At 38.5% G+C, this 27,122-nt stretch overlaps 1 long non-coding RNA gene across 1 annotated transcript; it reads left to right on the forward strand.

Moving 5' to 3' along the window:
* Positions 1-59: 59 nt before the first annotated feature.
* Positions 60-23,107, forward strand: LOC140533805 (uncharacterized). The gene is made up of 3 exons (XR_011977064.1): positions 60-407; positions 18,532-18,706; positions 22,290-23,107. It is a non-coding gene; the product is annotated as an uncharacterized lncRNA (long non-coding RNA).
* Positions 23,108-27,122: the final 4,015 nt, after the last annotated feature.

The following is a 27,122-nucleotide window of genomic DNA, read 5'->3' on the forward strand; positions in this document are numbered from 1 at the left end:
TACATAAACCAATTTCCTGCTTTTCCAGTCCAGCAACTTGTGAGCAAATCCTTCTCAAACTCTCCATATATTTTCAGTTCCTACCCCTCAAATAATTCTCCAATGTGCTTTCAGTGTAATTGTCTGCAAAGGGATCCAATCACACTCTGGAATTCTTGTCCAGTCTTTCAAATACTTGTTATAGGATAGGTTTCCAGTGTCCTACTACCTTGTATATTACCTCCACACCAAGATTTCTTCACAGAATTCTACCTTCTTGAGGTGGTTTCTGACAACAAAAGGAAGCATTACAGCATTACTGTTTCTGTCAGAAGCAATAGACCATCTTCAGCCAAGCTGTCAGATGAAAGTTACGGGAGCTGTGAATTTCTACATGTTCTTCATCTTCAAACATTACAAAGTACAAGGTAAACATGACCTTCACCCAAACATCAACAGGTATGGGGACATCATTCTTGGTTCCATTGTATGCATGCACTGGAAATGTCTTGCCTTGACTACACTGAGTATTATTCTAGGAACTCAGGATTCCCAGTGTGTTCAGGTGTATATGATTAAAGTGCTCAGGTTGTGGGTCATTCTGAGGGCAGTAGGGTAAATTCTAGACTTCCTGACTTCTGCCTGAAAATCAAGAATTCCTTAAATAGCTTCCAGTCAAAGTTTCTACCCAGTCAGATTAGATCTATAATTTTTGGAGCATAATTTTAATTTGCTTTCCAGAATGGCGGGACCAATTCACAGTTTCACTGACATTGTATTAGTGTACCTTTTTTTTGATCAACTTTTCCAATATGAATGGTGTGGGGTAGAACCTCTGAACTGCTTTAATTTGATTTCTCTAATTAACAGTGATTTAGGACATTTTTTTCTTACTGATAGCTTGGATTTCTTCCCTTAAGAACTTCTTTTTTCATATCTTTGACCATTTATCAATTAGAGAATAAATTTATCAATTTATCAGTTGGACTTATTTTTATAAATTTGAATGAGTTCCTAATATATCTTGGAATTGAGATCTTTATCAGAGAAACTTACTGCATTTTTTTTCATTTAACAGTTTCTCTTCCAATCTTAGGTGGATTGATCTAGTTTCACAGAGATTCTTTTTTTTTTTTTTTAATGTTTAACAATCACTGCCATACAATTGAGATTTTATCCCCCCCCACCTACCCCCCTCCCTCCCCACGACTGCATACAATTCTGTATAGATTCTACATATACTTTCCTATTGAGTATATTTTCACTATAGTCATGCTATGTAGTCAGACTAGAATAAATGAAAGAAATCATATAACAAATCAAAACATGATACACAAACACATACACATACACAAACATGATCTTCTACATTTTGTGAATGGCTTCCATATTTCTTTCTCTGAGTGTGGAAGGCATTTTGCCTTGAGAACCACCATTGGGATTTTTTTTTTTTATAAGAAGTTCTTGCGTTATTACAAAATTCCAAGTCTACCAGAAAAAACTCTCGCACACTGTGGTCGTTGCTGTGCACAAAGTTCTCCTGGTTCTGCTACTTTCACTCAGCATCAGGTCATATAAGTCCTTCCAGGCCTCTCTGAAGTCTTCTTGTTCCTCATTTCTTATGGCACAATAGTACTCCATTACATTCATATACCATAATTTATTCAGCCATTCCCCAATTGATGGACATCCCCTTGACTTCCAGTTTTTGGCAACTACATAGAGTGCTGCTATAAATATTTTTGTACATGTGGGACCCTTTCCCATTTTTATGATCTCTTGGGGACACAGAGATTCTTTAGATACAACCAATTAACAAATATTTTTTCTGGATCAGGATTCACTCCCAGTTGAGACACTACGTGACATATATATGTATATGTATGTGTGTGTATACATGTATATGTGAGAAAGGGGTCTTCAAAGGTCATATAGTTAGACTATCTCATTTTACAGATGAGGAAACTGAGGCTTAGGTAAGTTAAATATTTTCCCTAAGGTCAGAAGTGAGATTTCAGCCTAGATTCTCTCTCTCTCTATATACCTGATATTGTTTCCACCAACAGAGACTTTGCAGAATAGACACTGGTCAATTGACAGTTTTCTACCTGCATCTTCCAGCTGATCTAACACTGGTATTAGCCTTTTGTTATTTTTTGTTGGTCTTCCCAGAGAAAAATCTTCCAACTATAACAATGCTAAGTAGTATATATCTCTAATCATCTTTTCCCTATAGTGTAGAAAAATATCTGGTGTTTCCAAGTTTTCTTGCAATATACACTCACACTGGTAGAATCCTGCTGGACAGATGGAGGCAATGTTCTCCTTGTCTTCCTGTGCCATTGAAATCTTATAGTACTGAGTGTATCTAGTCTATAGGCAACTGGTGGTGCATCAGGTAGAGACCTGAACCTGGAGTCAAGGAGACCTGAGTTCATATCTGGCTTCAGACTCTTACTAGCTATATGATGCTGGGCAAGTCATTAAGAAAAAAAAAATCTGTTTCCTCATCTTTAAAGTAGAGATAATAATTGTACTTAATTCCCAGGGTTGTTGTAAAGATAAAAATGAAATAATGTTTGTAAAGCTCTTTGCAAATCTTAAGGTACCATATAAATGCTAGCTATTATTACTAGTGTGCAAGCAAAATACTGAAAATCATTGACTGTCTAGCAAATAATAAAGAGCATTTTGAACTTGGGGCATGATATACTAGTCTAATTTGTTTCCCCTGTTCAGTGTTCAGTAATCTGCACAGTGCTGATCTGCTCAATTCCACACCATCACTATGGTTAAGGTACATAGGTTGCAGGGCTCCATGATAATATCACTGAAGGAGGTGGTGTGTGCTTGTCCTTTGTTTCTGAAGAAGACCATGCCATCAGAGAAATAATGACATGACTTGCACTTGACTTTGTTTTGAGTGAAGGAGGGCTGTGCAGGTCACCAGCCTCACTTCTCCTCCAGAGCCATCTGAATCCAGTGACCAGATATTCATCAGGATGACTGGAGATGACCTAGGATAAGCCAATTGAGGTTAAGTGACTTGCCCAAGGTCACACAGCTAGTGAGTGTCAAGTGTTTGAGGTGAGATTAGAACTCAGATCCTCCTGACTCCTGCACTGGTACTCTATCCACTGCACCACCTAGCTGCCCTACAAAATCCTTGAAGGGAGCCAGTGTCTAAAATCTGAAAAGGCTTAAATTAAAAGAAAAGACATTCTAAGGCATAGTTGACAGTCTATGCAAGGGAAACCAACAAGGAATGGCATGGCATGTACAGGGAAACAGTAAATAAGCCAGTTTAGCTAGAGTGTAAAGTATGAGAGGTGGAGTAATGTATAATCAGCTTGATGGAAAAAGATAGACTGGGGGAGGCTGAATTAAAATGGTATGATAGCAGGAAGAAGAACAAATTTTTAAAAATATGGAAGAAAATTAAAGATATCTCATTGCAAAAATCACTAACCTGAAAAAACAGATCAAGAGATAATTTAAGAATTATTGAGCTACCATCTATCTGCCATGACCAAAAAAAGAGTCTAGACATCACTTTCCAAGAAATCACAAAAGAAAACTACCTAGATTTCTTAGAACCAGAGGACAAAATAAAAACTGAAAGAATCCACCAGTCACCTCCTGAAAGAAATCCCAAAATGAAAATTCCCAGAAATAAAATTCAGACCTTACAGATCAAAGATAATTACTGACAGCATCCAGAAAGAAATAATTCTAATACCTAGGAACCACAATCAGAATCACACAAGATTTAATAGTTACCATCACAATGGAAGAGAAGGGGAATAATGATGTTCTGGAATGCAAAGGATCTAAGATCTAAGAACAACTTTTCCAGAAAAACTGAGTATACTCCAACAAAAGGAAAATGGACATTGAATAAAATACCAAACTTTCCTGATGAAAAGACCAGAGCCAAACAGTAAATGTGGTATTCACACAGGACTCAAGAGAAGCATAAAAAAAATGAGGGAGCAATCATAAGGGACTAAACAAGACCAAACTGTTTGTGTTCTTATATGGAGAGAGGATACATATAACCCCTCAGAACTTTATCAGCACTAGGGCTGGGAATATAAGGGCCTGGGTGTGATTCTGTTATGTTGGGATTATCTCAAAAGAAGAATGGAACAATGAGAAAGAGATATTTACTGGGATGGGGGGAAAGGAAAGGAAGAATTGGAAAAATTCATTCACATAAATGAGGCATGCAAGGAAGAGACATGCAAAGCATACAATGGAGGAGACTGCAGGAGCAGTAGGTAGGGAGCAGTTCTTGAACCTCATTTTCATCAGAACTTTTTCAAAGAGGAAAGAACAAAATATACACACAGTTGGGCATGGATATTCATCTTACCCAATAGCAAGTAGGAAGGAAAGGGAAAGTAGGAAGAAAAATGGAAAAGGGGAATAATGAGAATGGATTAAGGGAAGATTAGTTTGAAGCAAAACAAATTCTTAAAGAGGGAACAGTGGAAAAAGGAGAAGGAAAAGCACAAGCAAATGGGATGAAGGGAAATATAATAATTGTGAATGTGAATGGTATGAACTCATCTATAAAATGGAAGAGAATAGTGGCGTGAATCAGAAACTAAAATCCCATAATCTGTTGTTTGCTAGAAACACTCTTGAAACAGAAAGAAACACAGAGTTTAAAATATGGGGTCAGGTAGAGAAGAAGGGCTGGAACTGAATCTATTATGCTTCAGCTGAAGTAAAAAAGGCATGAATGGCAATCATGATCTCAGACAAGACAAAAGCAAAAAGAGAACTAATTAAAATGATAAACAAGGAAGCTATATTTTCCTAAAAGGTACCATAGACAACTTATTACTATCCACACTGAACATATATGCACCAAATGGAAGAGCATTCAAATTCATGAAGGAAAAGTTAAATTCATTACAAGAAGAATTAGTAAAACTATACTAGTGGGAGGGACCTCAATTTATCCCCCTTAAATCTAGATAAATCTAACCATAAATCAAATAAAAAGGAAATTAAGGAGATGAATAAAACTGTAGAATAGATATGACAGGCCTCTGGAGAATACTGAATAGGAATAAAAGGAATATACCTATTTTTCATCTGTGCATGGCACCTTTACAAAACAGATTAGGTAGACAATATACAGAAACAAATGAATACAATAACCTAGTGTTTGATGAGCTCTAAGATCAAAGCTATTGGGGACAAGAACTCATTATCTGACAAAAATTGTTGGGAAAACTGGCAGAAACTAGGCATAGACCAATATTTAACATCACACACTAAGATAAGCTCAAAATAGGTATATGATTTAGGCATAAAGCATGATATCATAAGCAAATTAGTGGTTATAGAAGAAATTGTCAGATCTATACATAGGGGAGAGTTCATAAACAAAAACAAAAGACAAAGAGCTTCATGAGAAGAGTGAATAATTTTAATTAGTTAAAGTTAAAAAAGCTTTTTATAGAAACAAAACCACTGTGGCTAAAATCAGAAGAAAAACAGGCATCTTGGAAAAAATATTTGCAGCAAGGTTCTCTGATAAAAGTCTCATTTCTCAAATATATAGAGAATTGAGTCAAATTTAGAAGATTAAGAACCATTTTCCAATTGATTAAAAAAAAGTATATGAAGTTAGTTTTCAGTGGAAGAATCAAGGTTTTCAATGGCCATGGGATAAAACCCCTAAACTGCTAATAATTATAGAAATTAAAATTAAAACAACTCTGAGGCATCATCTACATGAGATTGGCTAAGAAGACCAAAAAAGAAGATGACAAATACTGAAGGGATGTGGCAAAACAGAGACAGTTGGTGGACCAACTATTCCAGAAAACAATTTGTAACTATACCACAAAGGCTACTAAACTTTTCATATCTTTTGACCCAGAAATACTGCCACTAAGGCTAAATCAGGAGGAAATCAAAGAGTGAGAGAAAAAGGACCTATATGTACAAAAAATTTTATAGTATCTCTTTTTGTGGTGGCAAATAATTGGAAACAGAGGGTATGCCCATCAAATGATGAATGGCTGAACAAGTTGTTGTGTATGAATGTGATGGAATATTATTTTGCTATGAGAAATTGTGAAAGTAATGGTTTCAGAAAACCAGAAGAACAATCTACACAGCATGCAAATGGAAATTAAGCTATACAACCAATGGAGCACAGAAATCTATTTTGCTGTACAGGAAAATAGAAGGGAAGGGGGATGGAAGAAGGGTGGGTAATAGAAGGGAGGATAGACTGGAGGAAGGGGAGAATGGGGTGCATGCTGTCCTGGTTTGGGGGCTGGGGACAGATGGGGAGAACATTTTGAATTCAAATTCTTGTGGAAGTGAATGTTAAGAACTGAAAAATAAATAAATTATGTACAGAAAAGAAAAAAAAAAGAAATAGATCTCACCAAACTAAGAAACAGGAGGGAATGGGTCTTAGGTAAAGGGGGTGGGCAGTATTAGAGAGAGGGTAAATTAAGGGAGGAATCAGTCAGAAGCAAACCAAACTCTTAAACAGAAAGTGAGAACAAGAGGAAAAAATATATTAGAATCAGTGGACAGAAATACATGATTAACAATAATAATTGTAAATGTGAATGGGATAAACTCACCTATAAAAACAGAAGAGAATAGTAGAATGGATTAAAAACCAGAATCCAACAAAATGTTATTAGAAGAAACTTGATCAGAGAGGTACACACAGAGCTAAAACAAGAGTCTGGATGTATGTGTAGAACCCATATAAGACTGCATTCCATCTCAGGGAGGGAGGGGGAAAAATTTAAGACTTAGGGAAGTAATTGTTGAAAACTGAAAACAAATAAATGAATTTTAAAAAAAAGAAGTCATTACAGTTTTGGAAGAATGAGCTTTCTGCAATGATGTGAAGCAATTTTTTTTCTTTTTTGTTTTGCCATGATGTATTTCTGTTCTCAATTTTTCATTAACATTAAAAGAGAAAAAAAAGGGTGGAGCCAAGATGGTGGAGTAGAAACACACAAATATGCTAGCTCCGAACCCACAGCCCATGAAATATCTGTAGAAAAGAGCTGCCAATAAATTCGGGAGCAGGAGAAGCCACAGAACAGTGGAGCGGATGAGATTTCTGTTCCAGAGAGCCTGAAAACCTCTCACAAAAGGTTCTTTGTGCTGCGGACATGGAGCAGAGCCCAGCTCTGCATTGGCCACCTAGCACCGAGAGGAGCAGATCTGAGCAGGCTTCAGGGACAGAATCTCCAGCAGCTGCATGGGTCCCTCCACCCACAGGTGACAAGGGTCAGTGAGAGGGTCTCTTTGGCGGGTCAAGAGGGGAGTGGGGAGCCCCCATGACTCAGGACCCCTCGGGAGGCACCAGCGGAGGTGGGAGCAGACCGGGGCTCCCCAAGCAGGCAGGAGTCTGGATCCATTGTTGAAGGTCTCTGCATAAACCCCCTGAGGGAACTGAGCCCTTTAGGCGGCCCTGCCCCCACCTGGGTAGCTGAACTTGATCTTACACTGAATAGCAGCTCTGCCCCCGCCCAAAGCCCTGAGGCTGGGAAGCAACATTTGAGTCTCAGACCCCAAGCACTGGCTGGGAGGATCTGGAGGCAAGGTGGGTGTGAGGAGAATATTCAGAAGTCAAGTCACTGGCTGGGAAAATGCCCAGAAAAGGGAAAAAAACCAAGTCTATAGAGGGTTACTTTCTTGGTGAACAGGTTTCTCCTCCCCTCCTTTCTGATGAGGAAGAGTGGTGCTCACCATCAGGGAAAGACACGGAAGTCAGGACTTCTGTATCCCAGCCCACTCAATGGGCTCAGACCATGGAAAAGCTCAAAAAGAGATGAGAAAATTTTGAAAATTATGTTAGAGAGGTGGAGGAAAAACTGGGAAGAGCAATGAGAGACATGCAAGCAAAGTATGAACAACAGGTCAACACCCTGCTAAAGGAGACCCAAAAAAATGCTGAAGAAAATAACACCCTGAAAAATAGGCTAACTCAATTGGCAAAGGAGGTTCAAGAAGCCAATGAGGAGAAGAATGCTTTCAAAAGCAGAATTAGCCCAATGGAAAAGGAGATTCAAAAGCTCACTGAAGAAAATAGTTCTTTCAAAATTGGAATGGAACAGATGGAGGCTAATGACTTTATGAGAAACCAAGAAATCACAAAATAAAACCAAAAGAATGAAAAAATGGAAGATAATATGAAATGTCTCATTGGAAAAACAACTGACCTGGAGAATAGATCCAGGAGAGACAATTTAAAAATTATGGGCCTACCTGAAAGCCATGACCAAAAAAAGAGCCTAGACATCATCTTTCATGAAATTATCAAGGAAAACTGCCCTAATATTCTAGAGCCAGAGGGCAAAATAAATATTGAAAGAATCCACCAATCACTACCTGAAAAAGATCCAAAAAGAGAAACTCCTAGGAATATTGTGGCCAAATTCCAGAGTTCCCAGGTCAAGGAGAAAACATTGCAAGCAGCTAGAAAGAAACAATTCAAGTATTGTGGAAATACAATCAGGATAACACAAGATCTAGCAGCTTCTACATTAAGGGACTGAAGGGCATGGAATAGGATATTCCAGAAGTCAAAGGAACTAGGACTAAAACCAAGAATCACCTGCCCAGCAAAACTGAGTATAATACTTCAGGGGAAAAATTGGTCTTTCAATGAAATAGAGAACTTTCAAGCATTCTTGATGAAAAGACCAGAGCTGGAAAGAAAATTTGACCTTCAAACGCTAGAATCAAGAGAAGCATGAAAAGGTAAACAGCAAAGAGAAGTCATAAGGGACTTATAAAAGTTGAACTGTTTACATTCCTACATGGAAAGACAATATTAGTAACTCTTGAAACTATTCAGTATCTGGGTACTGGGTGGGATTACACACACGCACATGCACACGCACACACACACACACATAGAGACAGAGTGCACAGAGTGAATTGAATAGGATGGGATCATATCTTTAAAAAAATGAAATCAAGCAGTGAGAGAGGAATATATGGGAGGAGAAAGGGAGAAATGGAATGGGGCAAATTATCTCTCATAAAAGAAGCAAGCAAAAGACTTTTTTAGTTTGGGGAAAAAGAGGGGAGGTGAGAGAAAAACATGAAGTTTACTCTCATCACATTCCACTAAAGGAAGGAATAAAATGCACACTCATTTTGGTATGAAAACCTATCTTACAATACAGGAAAGTGGGGGATAAGGGGATAAACAGGGTGGGGGGGATGATGGAAGGGAGGGCATGGGGAGGAGGGTACAATTTGAGGTCAACACTCATGGGGAGGGACCGGATCAAAAGAGAGAATAGAAGTAATTGGGGGCAGGATAGGATGGAGGGAAATATAGTTAGTCTTATACAACACAACTATTATGGAAGTCATTTGCAAAACTACACAGATTTGGCCTATATTGAATTGCTTGCCTTCCAAAGGGAGGGGGTGGGGAGGGAGGGAGGAAAAGAAGTTGGAACTCAAAGTTTTAGGAACAACTGTCGAGTACTGTTCTTGCCACTAGGAAATAAGAAATACAGGTAAAGGGGTATAGAAAGTTATTTGGCCCTACAGGACAGAGGAGAAGATGGAGACAAGGGCAGAGAGGAATGATGGAGGAGAGAGCAGATTGGTGGTGGGGGCAATTGGAATGCTTGGTGTTTTGGGGTGGGGGGAGGGGACAAGGGGGGAGGAAATTTGGAGCCCAAAATTCTGTGAAAATGAATGTTAAAAGTTAAATAAATAAATAAATTTTTAAAAAAAGAGAGAGAGAGAAAAAAAACAAAAGTCTAGAACAGAAGTTATTATGCTTCATCTGAATTTTAAAAGGGGTGTCAATTACAATCTCAGACAAAGCAATGGCAAAAATACATTCAAGTAAAATAGAGAAACAAAAGACTATATTTTGCTAAAAGGTATCATAGACAATGAATCAATATTAATACTAAACTGTTAGGCACCAATTGGCATAGTACCTAAATTCTTAAAGTATAAGTTAAATGTGATACAGAGAAAAATAAAGAGCAAAAATATGAAAGTGAGGCAACTCAACTTACCCCTTTCATACCTAAATAATTTAACCAAAAAAAATACACAAAAAAGAAATAAAGGCCCCAACTAGAATTTTAGAAAAGTTAACTATGCTAGACGTCTGGAGAATATTGAAAGAGAATAGAAAGCAGTACACCTGTTTCTCAGCTGTGCATGGCACCTTCACAAAAACTGACCATCAATTGGGCATAAAAACCTCACAAACAAATTCAAAAAAGCAGAAAAATCAAATGCTCTTTTACTGACTATACAATAATTTTTAATGCTTTTACATAGAAATATTTACTTCAAAAGATATAATCACAAGTTTGCAAACTTACTCCCCCAACACATGGGGGAGTAATCATTGTCCCCCTTGTCCCATCACAGTCTATAGGGAGGGGAAGGTGATTAAGTTTATAGTTTAGCTCAATTCCTATAGAGTACATAATCCCAGTTCCAGATCCCAAACCCACCTTGGGCTTAAGTACTAGGCATCCTGGCTTCTCCAGGTTTTCCTACTTGCTGGCTGAAATATCCCATGTACAATACTGACTCCAACTGTAACCTTTATCATCTAGGCAGCAAGAATGCAGGAAAGAGTGTGAGTCAGAAAGAGCCCATAATAAAATTAAAAAACAACAACAACAACACAAAACGTACATAAAAAAAGAAAGAAGCTAAATTACCTTTATCGCAAAAAAAAAGGTGAATTCATAACAAATGAAAAAAAATGTTAGGTGCTATTTTGCTCAACTCTGTGCCACTGACAATCAAAATGAAGTGGAGAATATTTACAAAATTATAAATTATCCTGATTAACAGAATAGAAAATAAATTTAAATAACCCTATCTTAGAAAAAGAAATAGAATAAACCACAAGTGAATTTTCATACTCCTTCCCCCCAAAAAACAAAACCCAGGATCAGATAAATTTCCAAGCAGATTCTGCCAAACATTTAAAGAAATATAATTCTAATACCATATGAACTGTTTGAAAAAATTGGAAAACAAAAGGTTCTGCCAAATTCCTTCTATGGCACAAATATAGTCTTGATACCTAAACCAGAAAGAGTTAAAACAGAAAAAAAAGAAAATCTATAGACTAATATCCCTAATGAATGATGATGCAAAAATTTTAAGTAAAATATTAGCAAGAAGACTATAGCAACATATCATAAAGATTATTCATTATGACCACATTAGAGTTATACCAGAAATGCAGGTTTAAAGTAAGAAAAACTAAAAACATAATCAGTCATATTGATAAGAAAAACAACAAAAATCTTCAGATTATATTAATAGATGCAAAGTTTTTGATACAATATGACCTTTTCTGCTAGAAAGCATATGAATAAATTGCTTTCCTTAAAATAATAAGTAGCATATATCTAAACCTAAGGCAAGAATTATCTATAAAGAGGATAAACTAGAAGTCTTTTCAATAAACTCAAGGGTAAAGCAAGAATAGGCAGTTATGTGGTCCAGTGGATAGAAAGCAGGGCCTGGAGTCAGGAAGACTTCTCTTCTTGAGTTCAAATTTGGCCCCAGACACTTATTTGCTGGGCAAATCACTTAATGCTGTTTATCTCAGTTTCCTCATCTGTTAAATTAACTGGAGAAGAATATGGTAAACCACTCCAGTATTTTTGCCAAGAAAACCCCAAATGGGGTCACAAGGAGTCAGACACAACTGAAAACGACAACAAAAAAAGCAAATTATCATCATTACTATTCAACATGGTGCTAGAAATGCAGCAAAAAAGACAAAGAAAAATTAAAGGTCTATACACCAAAGACACCAAAGAAAAAGGGAAAGGACCCATGTATGCAAAAATATTTACAGTAGCTCTTTTCTTGATGGCAAAGGATTGGAAATGAAGGGAATGCCTATCAATTGCTGAAAAGCTGAACAAGTTATGGTACAAGAATGTAATGGAATACTATTGTGCTGTAAGAAAAGATACAGGGGGTGGTTTCAGAGAAACCTAGGAAAACTTGCATGAATTGATACAAAGTGAAGTGAGCAGAACCAGGAGAACAATTTATACAGTAACAATAACAGTGTGAAGCCAAACGTCTTTGAAAGACTTGGGAACTCTGATAAACAAAATGATCAGCCACAATTCTGGAGGACTTATGATACAACATGCTATCCACCTCCAGAAAGAGACATAATGAAGTTGGGGTACACACTGAAGCTAATTTGAGGTTTTGTTTTGCTTGCCTATACATATTTGTAATGGTTTTTGGTTGTCTTGCTTTCTCGATAGGTGAGGAAGAGGAAGAGGGGAGTAAGAGTTCAAAACTGTAAATAAAATATAACTGAATTTGAAAAATAATTTAAAAACATAAATGGCCAGAAATCAAAATTAAAAATATAAATAGAAACAAAAAAAAGTTTTTTTAAGCATTAAAAAGAAAAGAAAAAAAGGGAGGCTGGAGTCAAATGATAAAGGACTAAATGCCAAACAGAAGAGTTGGTTTCTTATCCAAAAGACAGTGGAAAAGCAGACAGAAATATTCGAACTTTTCCAGAGCCAAAGTCAAGATGGTAGAGTCAGTACTCTTGATGTTCTCTGTCACCATTTGCTTTTACTGCGCAGTAAAGTTTCTGCATAGCAAAAATTGCCAAAGTATCCACATACTGAGTCTTTGATTTTTACTTGTGATATTTTGCTATTTCGAATAAACTGAATTTGGTCTCAGTCACTGTAGACATACTGGATTCACCTTTGTGGTGATAAATATAATTTCCTTAGAAAACACAAATACAGTTTTAATATGAATTTCCCTTATCATCCATGCTGCAGAGGTTTAATCCTGTACCACAGAAACACTTTTTTCAAATGTCTCCCTTAAAATGACTGTGATTCACTATCCTACACAGTAGTGGATTGCATCTTCAATTCTCACTGTTATTGCAAGTCAAGACAGAAAAAGTTAGATGGGAAGGACTGAGAACATTTTGTTTGATGGGGTCCAACTTAGTTTTTTCAAGATCTTGAGCAATTCCCGTGATCTTAGACAAAGCAAAAGCAAAGAGAGACCTAATTAAAAGAGATAATCAAATCAATACATTTAGCTCAAAGGTACCTTAGACAATGAAGCAATATAAAAAAAATTTATAGCAAGTTTCTCTGATAAATTTCTTAAGTTATATGTATTACCTTCTATATTGGAATGTAAATAGTTTAACTTTATTGAGACCCTTGTGATTATTCTTTCATGTTTACCTTCCTATGCTTCTCTTAAGTCTTCGTTTGAAAGTCACATTTTCTACTCAGCTTTGGTCTTTCCATCAGGAGTGCTTGAAAATCCTCTACGTCATCAAATAACAATTTTTTACCCTTGAAGATTATAATTATTTTTACTGGGGAGGTTATTCTTGGTTGTAATCCTAGCTTCTTTGCTTCCAGAATATTTTTACTCCAAGTACTCTGCTCCTTTCATGTAGAAACTGCTAAATCTGGTGTAATCCTGACTCTGGCTCCATTATATTTGAATTGTTTCTTTCTGGCATCTTACAATATTTTCTTTTTGACCTGGGGACTCTGGAATTTGGCTATAATATTCCTGGGAATTTTCGTTTGAGTATCACTTTCAGGAGGTGATCGATAAATTCTTTTAATTTCTAAGATGTCAGGACATTTTTTCTTTATGATTTCTTGAAATATAATGTCTACGATCTTTTTTGGACCATGGCCCTCAGGTAGTACAAAAATTCTTAAATTATCTCTCCTCAATCTATTTTATAGGTTAGTTGTTTTTCTGATGAAAGATTTCACATTTTATTCATTTTTTTATTCTTTTGACTTTGTTTTATTGTTTCTTGATGTCTTGTGGAGTCATTAGCTTTGTCTTTCCCAATTATAATTTTTAAGGAATTATTTTCTTCAGTGATTTTTGTACCTCTTTTTCCATTTGTCTAATTTTTCTTTTTAAGGAGTTCTTTTCTTTAGACCAATTCTGTTTTTTTAATGTGTACAAACACAAGTACTAGTTCTCTTGCTCTGGAACTGTAACCAGGTCCCCTGCTCTCTTGTGACTGATCACAAGAGCTGCATATTGGCAACAAAATTGCCAATAAGCACCAGATATACCCAGTGCCAGCAAAAAGTTTCCTATAGTCTCTTTCTGACCAGCTGTCTGACTCCCCTACTATCTCTGGGTTGAGAGCTCCTGAAGCTGCTGCTTTTGTTGTGGCTGTTGGAGCCACAGCCTGCCGTGGTGTTGCTACTGCTCGTACTATGCTCCGGGCCAAAGTCCCTCTCAGTGTCCCTCCCTCTCAGTATTATGGACCTCTCCTATTGAGCTAAGTCACTAGGCTTAGGCTGTAAAAATATCTCACTCTGACCAGCTGTTGACTCTGCTACTCCAAAATTCAATTTGAAGACTTATTTGAAAGCTGTTTGGAAAAAGATGTTGGGAAAATTCAGCTGAGTTTCTGCCTGTACTCAACTATCTTGACTCCCTAGAAATCACATTCTATTTTTTATGATGAAAATCTCCTAACAAAAGCACTTATCTTTATGTATTGTATTCCAGCTAGCACAAAGCTCTAATCTTTAAATTTATATTATTTTAAATTTATATTAGAGAATATTTAAATTTATATTAGAGATTTAAATTTATATTATAGAAATATTGAAAATGTTCCCACTAGTTCATGGATAAAACAAAAAGACTCCTTCCTCCACTATTATTTGATGTAGTACTAGAAATTCTAGTTGTGGAAATAAGATGAGGAAAAATTAAAGAAATAATCATTGGAAAAGAGATTACATACAGACACCTACATACAGAAGATACAATAGTCTGAAAACGCGTTTAGTGAGACCTCATCATTCAGATGAAACTCCTCTCTTCTAAGTAAGCAGTGAACCCTAAACTATCAAATCTAGTGAACTTTTCTCAGTTTTCTTCCTTCTTAATCCTCTACTGCATTTGACATTGCTGGGCACCCTGTCCCCCAATACCCTTTCCTCTCTAGGTTTGAGTTTCATTGTTCTCTCTTAATTATCCTCCCGCCCAACAACTCTCTTAGTCGGTTTTGTTGCATCTTCATCTGGGTCATGTTCACTAACTATGAGTGTCCCTCAAAGTTTTTTTTCAAAGACCCTTTTCTCCCTCTTTACTACTTGCTGGGTGATCTTATCAACATTCATAGATTGAATTATCATATTTATGTAGATGGTTCTCATATCTAAATATCCAGACCTAGTCTTTCTGTTGGCCTCACTTCACCAGCTGCCTACTATACATCTTGAACTTGTATATCCTATAGAAATATCCTATCCAATACGTCTAAAACAGAACACATTATCTTTTCCTCAAGTCTTTCCCTCTTCTAAACTTGACTATTACTGTTGAGGGCAGCAGAATCTTCCCAGTCAACCAAACCTGCAACCTTGGTATCATCCTCAACTCTTGCACACTCATTCCACCAGTACAATCTCTTGTTGAGCTTTGTCATTTCTACCTTCACAACGCCCCTCATATACATCTCTTTCTTTCTCTTTATGTAGCCACCATCCTAATTCAGTCTTAGTGACAAAGGCCAAAAAGGAGCATGACCTTGAGAGCTTCAACTTAACTCTTTCCAGGTGGTCATACTATTGATAACACTGTACCAGACTATCACTGACCCCATACAATTTCTGAAAAGACAGTTGGTGCTATCCAAGACCATCTGATCCATGATTATGAAAACACTTCATGATGATGTAACTAGTGCCAGATACAAATAATTTTGTGTTCTACAAAAACTCTTGCATTTCACAGGCGTAAGATGTGTAAAGACTAGTGGGTGAGCAATATGTATATTTGCCTCCCATAGGTGTCTAGAATAGCTACTCAGTGTGTAATCACTGCATATACCACAAGGTGGCACTCCTACTCCAAACCACCAGACCAGGCTTCTTTCACCCAAGCGAAAATAAAGGCTGCTTGCCTAAATTTCTGAGCATGTGATCCTAAGCACTCCCAGCCTCCCAGTGCTTACTTTTATTCTTCCCAACTAGATCTAGGGTTGAACATGTGAAAATCATTCTATAATAGTTCATTAATTTATCAAAATTGGATTATTTGCCCTTATCCTTCATTAAGATTTTTATTTTCTTTTCAATTATGGTTGAACCAGAGACATATGCATTCATAAATTAGAGTGTTTACTGGGAGGTGGGGTTGGTGCTAAAATCGCACAAGCAAATGTAAAATATCTTGAGAGATAGGGAGTATACAGTCTTCCCTTTTGCACTCCTCTCCTCCTTCTTAGTCCAAGAAAAGATGGAGGAAATATTATGTATTTTAGGATCCGGGTGGAATTTAGAGAGGTTCTTGAAAGTTTAAGACTAGAAAGATAGCAGGGGAATTGTGCTAAGAGCTGTGAGGCAGAAAATAGAAGAACAAAATGAAAAATGTGTGAAGGGGACCTACCAGCACCATATCTCACAATATGTGGAACCATTGGTTACAACAAATGGAGAAGTTCTGAATGCTGTGGATAAGTTCACTTACCTTGGTAGTGTACTTTCCAGGGATGTACACATTGACAATGAGGTTGATGCATGCATTGCCAGAGCTAGCTCAGTGTTTGGGAGGCCCCAAAGAAAAGTTTGGGAGAGAAGAGGTCTTAGACTGACTACCAAACTGAAGATCTACAGAACTGTTGTGCTGACCTCATTGTTGTATGCTAGTGAAACATGGACAGTCTACCAGCGCCATGCCAGGAAACTGAATCACTTCCATTTGAACTGTCTTAGGAAGATTCTGAGGTTCACCTGGCAAGATAAGGTACCAGACACTGAAGTTCTTGCTTGAACTTAGCTGCTAAGCATTAAAACTATGCTTCAGCTAGGGCAACTCCGAGCTGGTCATGTTGTTCAAATTCAAAATGTATGCTTTTCAAAAAGACTATTTTATGGAGAACTCGCATGGGGCAGGCGATCACATGGTGGACAGAAGAAATGATACAAGAACACACTCAAGGTCTCTCTCAAGAACTTTGGATTTTACTGTCCAACATGGGAGACACTGGCACAGCACCACTCAGCATGGTGTGCCCACATCAGAAAAGATGCTGTGCTCTTTGAGCAAAGAAGAAATGAGACAGCACAAAGTAAGCATAGGATGCGTAAATTTGGGGTATCCACCCCAAATATTCACCCAGACTATGTTACCCAACCTGTGACAGAGCATTCCAAGCTCATATTGGTCTGATCAGTCACAGTCAGACACACTGAAATTTCACTTTATCATGGTGATGTCACTTTGGTCCTCTTAGAGAACTTAGGACAACAACCGAAAAGCAGCTATCATTACAAGTATTTGGTAGAAGATGAAAAAAAATACAAAAAATTGATCAGTGGAATAGATTAGATACATAGTATATGGAAGCAAACATAGTAACATAGTGTTTGATAAACCAAAGAAAGGGATAAAGATTTATTACTCAATTTAATTCAACATTTGTTAAGCAACCACTAATGCCAGGCATGGTGCTAAGTGCTGTAAAGAGGCAAAAGAGAGTCCCTGCTCTCCAGGAGCTTACAATCTATTGGGGGAGGTAACACTCAAACAAATATATACAAGACAAGTTATATACAGGATATATAAAAAAATAATTAACAGAGGAAAGGCACTGGAGTTAAGAGGTGTTCGGGAAGACTTCCTGTAACAATTAGGATTTTAGTTGGAATTTAAAGAAAGCCAGAGAGGTTGGTGTTCAGAGTGAAGTCGATAGAACATTCCAGGTATGAGGGACAGCCGGGAAAAATACCCCAAACCAAAAGATGGAGTATCTTGTTCACTTAACAGCCAGGAGAGGGCAGTGTCACTACTTCAAAGTGTATGTGTTGGGGAAAAAAGTGTAAGAAGATTGTAAAGGTAGGAGGGAAGTAGGTGTTGGAGGGCTTTGAATTCAGCAAAAACTGCTGGAAAATTAAAAAGTAATTTGGTAGAAATTGGGTTTAGACCAACATATCACTATATGGTACAAACTCCAAGTGAGTGCACGACTCAGATATAAAATGTCACATCATAAATAAATTAGAGGTGTAGAGGAGATCCTTATCACAACTATGGATAAGAGATGAGCTCTTGGTCAAACAAGTGATTGAAAGTATCCCAGGAGACGTTTTTTCATTTTATGAAATTGAAAAGCTTTTGTACAAATAAAATCAAGGCAGTTCAAATTAGAAGGGAAATAGTTAATTGGGGGGGGAATTTCTGGGTGGATTTCACTTGCATATCAGCAAAGATGTGATATCCAAGATAAATAGGGAACTGAATAAAATATATAAGAACAAGCTGACCCAGAGATAATACTACTGGCATTGTAAACTCTGTGATTAGACCATTATCTACCAGACATTCTTCTTCACCCCAAAACATGAGTTGGACTGATTTTTCCCTAAAAGGTAACAAAGCAGATCCCAGACTTTATTGTCCCAGAAGGTTAAGGCTCAAGGCACACCTGCTTTGATGTGCCTTCCTAGTTGCCTCTGACTATAATGATGTGTCTTTCAGATCATTGATGTCCATAGAAAGCCCCACCAAAGGCTTTCCAAAGGGAGTTGGAATCTTCCAAGACTGAGCCCAAACTCATATCCTGCCTGCAGACCACACAAGTTTTTCCATGGAGTCTGTGTCCATCCAAGCTAAGTGTTGGAGTTTCCTTGTTGAGGATATTTTATATTCTACGGTTAAGTAAACTTCCTTTTGTTGACTGTTGAATGACCTATGAGCATGCCCTTTTTTATTCCTACATTGAACCTGAACTAAGAAGGTACAAGGCTGAGTCACAAACACACTAACACCCCCAAAGAGATAAAAGAGGTAAAGGGCCCATGTGTATGAAAATATTTGTAGCACTATACTTTTTGTTGTCTGTCTGTGTTCGTCTTTCGTTTTCGAAGAAGACCATGACACCAGAGAAATGATGACATGACTTGAACTTGACTTTGTTTTGAGTGGAGGAGGGCTGTGTAGGTCACAAGTCTCACTTTCTCCTCTTGAACCTTCTGGCTCCAGTGACCAGATATTCATCAGGATGACTGGAGATGGCCCAAGATGCAATGGGAGACCTTGGCCTATTCAAGTACTGACTTAGAGTGAGGTAACACTCTTTCAGTGAACAAGCCTCTTTAAGGAGTATTCAAGGAATGGACCCTAAATGAGCAAAAGAAAAAAATAAGTAAATGAAACTGGGAGGGAAAGAGCAACAGTTAAACCACTGACTCTGAAGCCAGGAGGGTCCAAAAGAGAGCCATTAAGTGGAGTTTGGGCAAGGACCTATTGTTTGAAGTTGTAACAAAATAACTAAAGACTAGGGAGTGCCTATAAATTGGGGAATGACTGCACAATTTATGGAATATTAATGTAATGGAATATATTCAGATAAATTTGGGAAGACTAATATGAACTTATTCAGAGAAAAGTGAGCAAGATCAGGAGAAATTACACAATGACTATAGAGTTATGAAGAAAAACATCTTTGATGATGAAAAATGTCTTTAAAAGTTGTTAATGTAATAATTAACAAAAAATCCAAAGGATTGATGATCAAGTAGACTTCTAGTCTCCTAACACAAAGTTAATGGAAGTTCAGAATGAGAGGGTTTTTTTTTTTTGACATAGCCAACGAATGGACTTATTTTGTTTGATTATGCCTGTTTGTTACAAGGATAGGTTTGGGAGCATGGGAAGGTGAAATTAATGAGAAGAATGATAGTGATGTTAAAAAAAAGAAACATGTCATTAAAGCATTTTTTACAAATGCACAGAAAAGCTAGGCTTATATTTCCTGCCATTAGGGGTTGTTTAAATTGGTAGATTATGTTCAGGAGTTCTGAGCTACAGATAGATGGGTTAAAGCTGATTAGATGTCCTAAGTAAGTATGGTGAGCCCCACAAAAGGATGGGGGACTAGGTTGCTTGATAAGGGATAAACTAGTCAAGGTCAGAATCAGAACAGTTCAAAGTTTCTATGCCTATCTATCTGTCTATCAAAGTTTCTATGCCAGGCATTGGTAGGATAGTCAGTCAATAAATGTTTAAGAGCCTACTATATTCCAGGCACAGTGCTAAGTGATAGGAATACAAAAATAGGCAAAAATAGCCCTGCCCTCAAGGAGTTCACAATCTGGTGGGGGAGACAAACAAACAAAACGTGTACAAACAAGCTATATACAGGATAGCCTGGAAATAATTAAGAGAGAGAGAAGCCTGTAGAATTAAGAAAGGATAGGAAAGGCTTCCTGTAGATGATGAAATTTTAATTGGGATTTAGTTGGAACTTGAAGGTAGCCAGGGAAGCCTGGTGGAAGTTAAAGATGAAAAGGGAGAGCATTCCAGTCATAGAGAACAGACAGAAAAAAATGCCTGGAGCTAAGAGATTAAATATCTTGACTATGGAACAGTTGGGAGACCTTGTTGGATTGAAGAGGACATGAAAGGGAGTAAGACTTAAGAAGACTGGAAAGGTAGAAGGAGCTAGGTTATGAAGGGCTTCAAATGCCAACCAGATCATTTTGTATTTAATCCTGGAGGCAATAGAGAGGCACTGGGGTTTACTAAGAGTTGACTTGTGCTTTAGGAAATTCACTTTGGTGACTGAATGGAGAATGGACTAGAGTAGAAAGAGACTTCAGGCAGGAAGACCCATTAGCAGGCCAATGCAGTTGTCCAGGCATGAAATGATGCACCAGTATCAGAGGAAAGAAAGAAGTATATTGGAGAGATGTTGCAAAAGTCTATTTCTCCTATAGGCCTTGAGAACACATTGGATATAGGGGTTGGGAAGTGGTGAGACATAGTGAGGAGTCAAGAGGTAGGTTGTGAGCCTGACTATTTGAAAGGATGATGTTCTCCTGACTAGACGTTAACAGAGAGTTTAGGGCAGGATAGGTATATTTAAGAATCATCAGCATGGGGATGCTGGTTAAATCCATGAGATCACCAAGGGAAGTTGTTAGGGGTGTAAGCTCAGTTTTCACGTGGACAGTCTCGGGCAGGTGAAGGTGAGGACTTCTAAACCTCAGAGTTCTCATGAGGCCCCCCAGGGAACAGCTGGGAATTGAGGTGTGAAACAGGGGCTATCTCGTGCATTTCCATGTCTTCTCAGTGGGAAACTTGCTGGGGAGAGCATCCCACCCTTGAGATTGGCCCGTGGTCTGAGCACACCTGTTGTTGACTAGCTAGGGGCTGAGAGCAGGCACGGTATTCACGTGCAAACTATGTGGCAGGAGAGCTTAAGTAGGGACAGGAAAGCCTGAAGGCCCTCTTCTGGATGCGGAGTCCCCTCCGGGGTCTCTTCGCTCTGAGGGGCCCTTGGAGGGAAGAGGGTCCCCCCCCACCTCTTCCACTCCCATCCTCTTGCTGTACGATCCTTGCCCCTTGGGAGGAGGAGGATTACTCTCTCCTGAGGAAGAATTCACCCTGCACATGTAACTAAGACCCTGAATAAAGCCTAACCCTTGTTCAGCTCTGGAAATTCTCTTCTCTCAATACGTTTATCCAGTTGGCCACCGAAGACCTGCGAAGGTGAAAGGTAAGACTCGGGTAGCCCTTCGGCCTCTAGGCCGAACAGGAAGTAATATATAGAGAGAAAAAAAGACCCAAGACCAAACGCCATGGTCAGTTGCTCACTTCCAAACTGGGAGAGACCTAGTCACAAAAAAAAAAGAAAAAATGTACAGAGGAAAGTAGTAATATGTTCAGAGATAGTCAAACAAGTAGAAGAGCTTTGAAAAGAACACATTGAATTTATTCTGTACTTTAAAAAATATATGTATGTACGTACGTAATAGATTCAGTTTCTATTTATGTATGGAAATGTTCTTATTGTTATTTATGAAATTCAGAAAGACAAAAAAAATATTTTAAGGAGTAGCTCTCATGGAGGTGAGAGAAAATTAAAGTGTAACCAGCAGTCCTCATCAACCTAGTTTAACATTTCAGTCCACACCATCTCTAGACAAAGAATAATAAAAGACAATTGAATATGAAATGATGAACTATAGCATAAAGCTTTTTGAAAAAGTATATGTAGAATATATTCTGGCCATGTAAGATGTTTACATCCGCATAAGATGTCTAAGCATATAAGTAGGCCGTTTTAAGGAAAGCATTGATAGATATCTCTAGGATCTTACCTTCGAGGGTAGCAGACAAAGGGGCAGTGAAGTGTTCTCGTCTGAGGAAGGACTGGATTAAATTTATGTTTCTCTGTCCTTGGTAACATTTCTGGTCTGGAGACATGATGTTTTTGTTTTGTTTTTTTTTAGGTTCAAAAAGCTGCTTTTCTGGATGCTCCCTCTTAGATGGGGAGGGCTTCCTAAGCTTGCAGCCTAAGGCTTGATTTCTTCCCACTAGTAAATGGGACACAAAAGATCATTACAAATAGTGAAATCCAGTGAATCCATTTATCCAAGTAAATAGCAGAGAAAAAGTGGAGTTCTATAAATTAGAATATGCCAGAAGATACACGAGAATGAATGAACTCTTTCGATGGATGCAAACTGCTCAACAGAAACACAAGAAAGATTCTGATCTGACCCAAAGGACAATTCCCCAAAGTCTCTAGGGCAGGGGTGGGGAACCTGAGGCCACATATGGTTGGGAGAAGCAAGCTGAAAACTAATGCCATGTTAAGATGCTAACTTCTCCCACGTGTCTGCCTTCCAAAGTCTGCCTCCCTTTCTCCATATGTCTGAATTTCATCCCCAAGAGTCTGAAACCATGCATGTCCTTTCTTGAAGAAGGAATGAACAATTCTTCTCCAAAACTCAACAACTGACCCTCGTGCTTGCATTCTTGTATCAACATTTTCACCATCAAATAGTCTCATGAAAAATGTACTTGAGTTACACATATATTTAATTTAAAATGATAGTACCAATAGTGTTCTGTTTGTCTGTGCTCCCTCCTGAACTTCCTTCTAATCTCTTCCTGTTTTAAAAAGATGTTTCATTTTTCTTTCTTTTTTTCGTTTTTGCATCACTATCACTATCCACTACTCCACATAAACATAAGATAGTTATTCTCCCCCACAAAGATAAAAGCACTTTCTTTTAGCAAAATATAGTTGAGGTTATTTCATAGATGAGGGAAATGATTCAAATGCTGCTTCCCAGCCTGAGGGCTTTGGGCGGGGGCGGGGCTGCTATTCAGTGTGAGATTAAGTTCAGCTACCCAGGTGGGGGCAGGGCCACCCCTTGGGACTCAGTTCCCTCAGGGGGTTTATGCAGAGACCTTCAACAATGAATCTGGGCTCCTGCCTGCTTGGGGAGCCCCAGTTTGCTGCCACCTCCACTGCTGCCTTCCAAGGGGGCCTGAGTTATGGAGACACACCACTCCCCTGTCAGCCACCCAAGAAGACTCTCTCACCAACCCTTGTCACCTGTGAGTGGAGGGACCCACGCAGCTGCTGGAGATTCTGTCCCTGAAGCCTGCTCGGATCTGCTCTCCTCGGCGCCACATGTCCAAGGCAGGGCTGGGCTCTGCTCTGGGTCCAGTGCGTGATGGACCTTTCGCGGCAGGTTTTCAGGTCTCTCTGGAACAGAAATCTCGTCAGCTCCATTGTTCTGTGGCTTCTGCTGCTCTAGAATTTGTTGGGAGTTCTCCTTTACAGATATTTTATGGGCTGTGTGTTTGGAGCTAGCATATGTGCATCTTTCTACTCCGCCATCTTGGCTCCTCTCCCTAGGTTTTCTTTTTTTAAAAAATTATTTAGTATTTTATTTTTTCTCCAGTTACATGTAAAAACAATTTTTACCATTCATTTTTAAAACTCTGAGTTCTAAATTCTCTCCCTTCCTCTCCCCATGCCCAAACCAGGTTTTCTTTAATATTAGACTGGTTCTCTGTCTACCACACATTCCATGATGCCTCTATTTTGCCTTTTCTATCAATTGTCTAAATAACCATATAATATTTCAGTGGGTTAGCTAATGGTAGTACTTCCCCATCCCCTCTTAGGCACAATGTATTACAGTTATATAAATGAGTCTGCTTCTATGAGGGTAGAGGAGACCCTCGGTTCTCAAAGGCTAAGCTAGCAGAACATAAATTCTGGCAGATTCTGCCCAGTAAGAGACTGTCCTGGTGATAGATGGTGAGTCTGTTGTCCAAGGGACAATGAAACTATTTTTAGAGAGGCTCATTATCAGGTTGGTCACTGGGTGATCAAATTTTGGGTCACATCAACTCTCAAAGACCATCAACTAAATTATGGTGAGGTTACAATGTACATGTGTAGAAAGTGAGTACTCTTACTCAGCAAAGTATAGATCTTGAAGTATTGACACATGTCAATATGGCAAAAATAATGTGAATGTGAGCTTGCCCACAATAATTATCCCCAAAATCAGAGGTCTGAAAGGAAGTAGTAGGATAACCCCTAATTCCTTATCTTGATATGTTCAAATTGCCTGACCTAGATGAACTATATCCTTGGGAAGATATGACTGCTGAGCTACTGCCATTGACTTAAAAGATCGTTAAGATTGGGATCATAGGATCATGAGAAGCAAAATGGGATTTAAGAAGAGCATATGCCATCCTACTTTTTCACAAAAATGGAGTCAATGAGTTCATCAACTTCAGGTAACTTCAATTCTTGACAAAATTCTGGAAGGTATTATTAAAGGGATAGTTAGTCAGCATTTAGAAAAAACAGTGGTGATTAGAAAGAGTAAGAACAGGTCATACCAGACTAACCTTGTTTCTTACCTTTGATAGGGTTACTAAACTGGAAGATCAGGGAAAGTTGTATAGTTTACTTCTACTTTAGCAAAACATTTGATAAAATCTCTCATGACATTCTTGTAGAAAAGATGAAAAAAAGTGGGTTAGAAGATAGAACAATCAGACTGATCTGGAAATGGCTCAAAAGTCTGACCGGGAAAGTAGTTATTAATGGTTCAAAGTCAACTTGGAAAGAGATTTGCAGTGGTGCATCCTAGGGATCTACGTTTGTCCCTGTATTGTCTGACATTTTCTCAATGCTGTGGAAAAAAAGGCAAAAACACACATACCAATCTGTCAGATGACATAGAGCTAGGAGAGAGAGCTAAAAGTATGGATAATAAGGTCATGATTCAAAAAAGATCTTGACTTATTAGAACACTGGACCAAATGGAATAGGATGAAATAGAGATAAATGAGAGGTGTGCGAGTACATGTTTAACAACAAGGTCTCCAAATGATAATGATGATAATTGTAAATAGGAAATGCTTTTAAGTATGATCAGTATTAACAGTTTTTTCCATAACTTTCTTAAGTCTAGAAAATCAAGGAAACAATAAATCAATCCTATTTGTAGGATTTGCCCATTTCCAAGATGTAAATAGTCACAATGAAAGTTTAACAATTGTCTCCACCACACCCCTGGATCAACATAAAATTTCACTGTTGGGTTAAAGAAAATCAACCTCACAAAGGAAATTGGGAGATGTCTTCAAGTTCATCTGAAAAAATTCTGGAGACATTAAAAATTCAACTTGTCTAAAATAGAACTCATTTTTTCTCTAGTTTGTCCAACGTCCTTCTGGTCACTCAGGTTTGAAGCCTTTTTCGGCTCTCCGCTTTCCCTTACTCAGGTGCCAAATCCTGTAGTTTTTCTCTCCACAATCTCTCCTCCATTTGTCCTCTAACCTTGGCCAATACTACCTAATTTGAGACCTCATCACCCATTGCTTGGGTCACTGTAATAATCTCCTAAATGGTCTCCTTGCAGCAAGTCTTTCTCTTCTCCAGCATCTCCAAAGAGTTGTTAAATTAATGTTCCTAACCCTAACTGTGCCACTCCCCTCCATATTCTAGAAGATTCACTAGGTCTCTAGTGTCTCTGGGACACATAAAATACAAAATCTTCTGTTTGTCATTTAAAGACATTAACAAATCTTGCTCCAGCTTTCTTTCCAGAATGATTTCACATTACCCTCATGCTGTGTTTCAAAGTAGCCAACTTTGCACAACATTTTATCTTGTCTTAGCACAGGTTGTCCACAATGGTGAATGCTCTCCCCAATCCCTTGGCCTCCTGGTTCAGATGTCTGAGTTCAAATTTGGCCTCAGGTACTTACTAGCTGTGCAACCCTGGGCAAGTCACTTAACCTCTTTCTGTCTCAGTTTTGTGAACTGGAAAATGGGATTAAAAAAAGCACCTACCTCACTGTGTTGTTGTAAAGATCAAATGAGATCATTGTAAAGTGCTTAGCATAGTGCCTCATCCCTGCCTCCTCACACCCAACTTTATCTCTCTGGGACCTAGCACAGTGCCTTGCATGCAGTAGGTGCCTAAAATAGACTTGGTGAATTGAATTGGCATCTGCTTAGATGAAAGAGTGAACATATGGAGGAGTAATCTCTCTTCTTCAGACGTACTCTAGTGCATGGGATGGATGGGGAGGTAGAGTAAGTGGAGAGAAGGAAGACAGGCGGAAGAATGTCTTCAAGAGCACCCCCTTTTCTAGTTCCCAGTGATTTTCTGAATCTAGGACAGATCTTCTTGCTTTCCAACTCCTAGGTTCCTACAGAGTTACCAAGCTGCTGTACAGACCCACAGAGAGGCAGCATCTGTCCATTCCTTGGGAAGGAAATCAGTCACCCTCACCCTGTCACTGCAAAGGGCAGAACTGGGGACTTACACTGGCACACAACCCACAACATATACATCCTACCAGAAAGGCAGACAGGGGAGGTCACACTTGCAAAAAAACAAAACAAAACAAAACAAAACATGCCGACAACATCCCAACAGGTTTTCATAGTCACCCGTGACCCTTGAGCACCCCCTCCCCAGCTCCTAAGTTTATACCAACTGAGCCCCTCTGGCCAGTGCCCAGGAAATAGAGAAGCTGACTGGACTGCTGCGGGCTGCAGGGCCCACCAGCCCTCCCTCTCTCTACGACTGGGTTTTTCCAGCTGGAGCTTCTCTCTACTGCAATCACTGGAAGCCACGCTGCTACCGCGGCTGCTCCTCACATCGTTTATTCATTTCTTTATTTGCTTATTTATTTCCTCTTTTCCTGGTATCAGCGGACCCCCTTGAGTCAGAGAAAGAAGTGCTGCAATCAGAGAGAGGGAAACAGAAAGGAGCCTGCAGCAGGGAAGG

The sequence above is a fragment of the Notamacropus eugenii genome, chromosome 3, assembly GCF_028372415.1.
Source record: "Notamacropus eugenii isolate mMacEug1 chromosome 3, mMacEug1.pri_v2, whole genome shotgun sequence".
Classification (NCBI taxonomy): Eukaryota; Metazoa; Chordata; class Mammalia; order Diprotodontia; family Macropodidae; genus Notamacropus; species Notamacropus eugenii.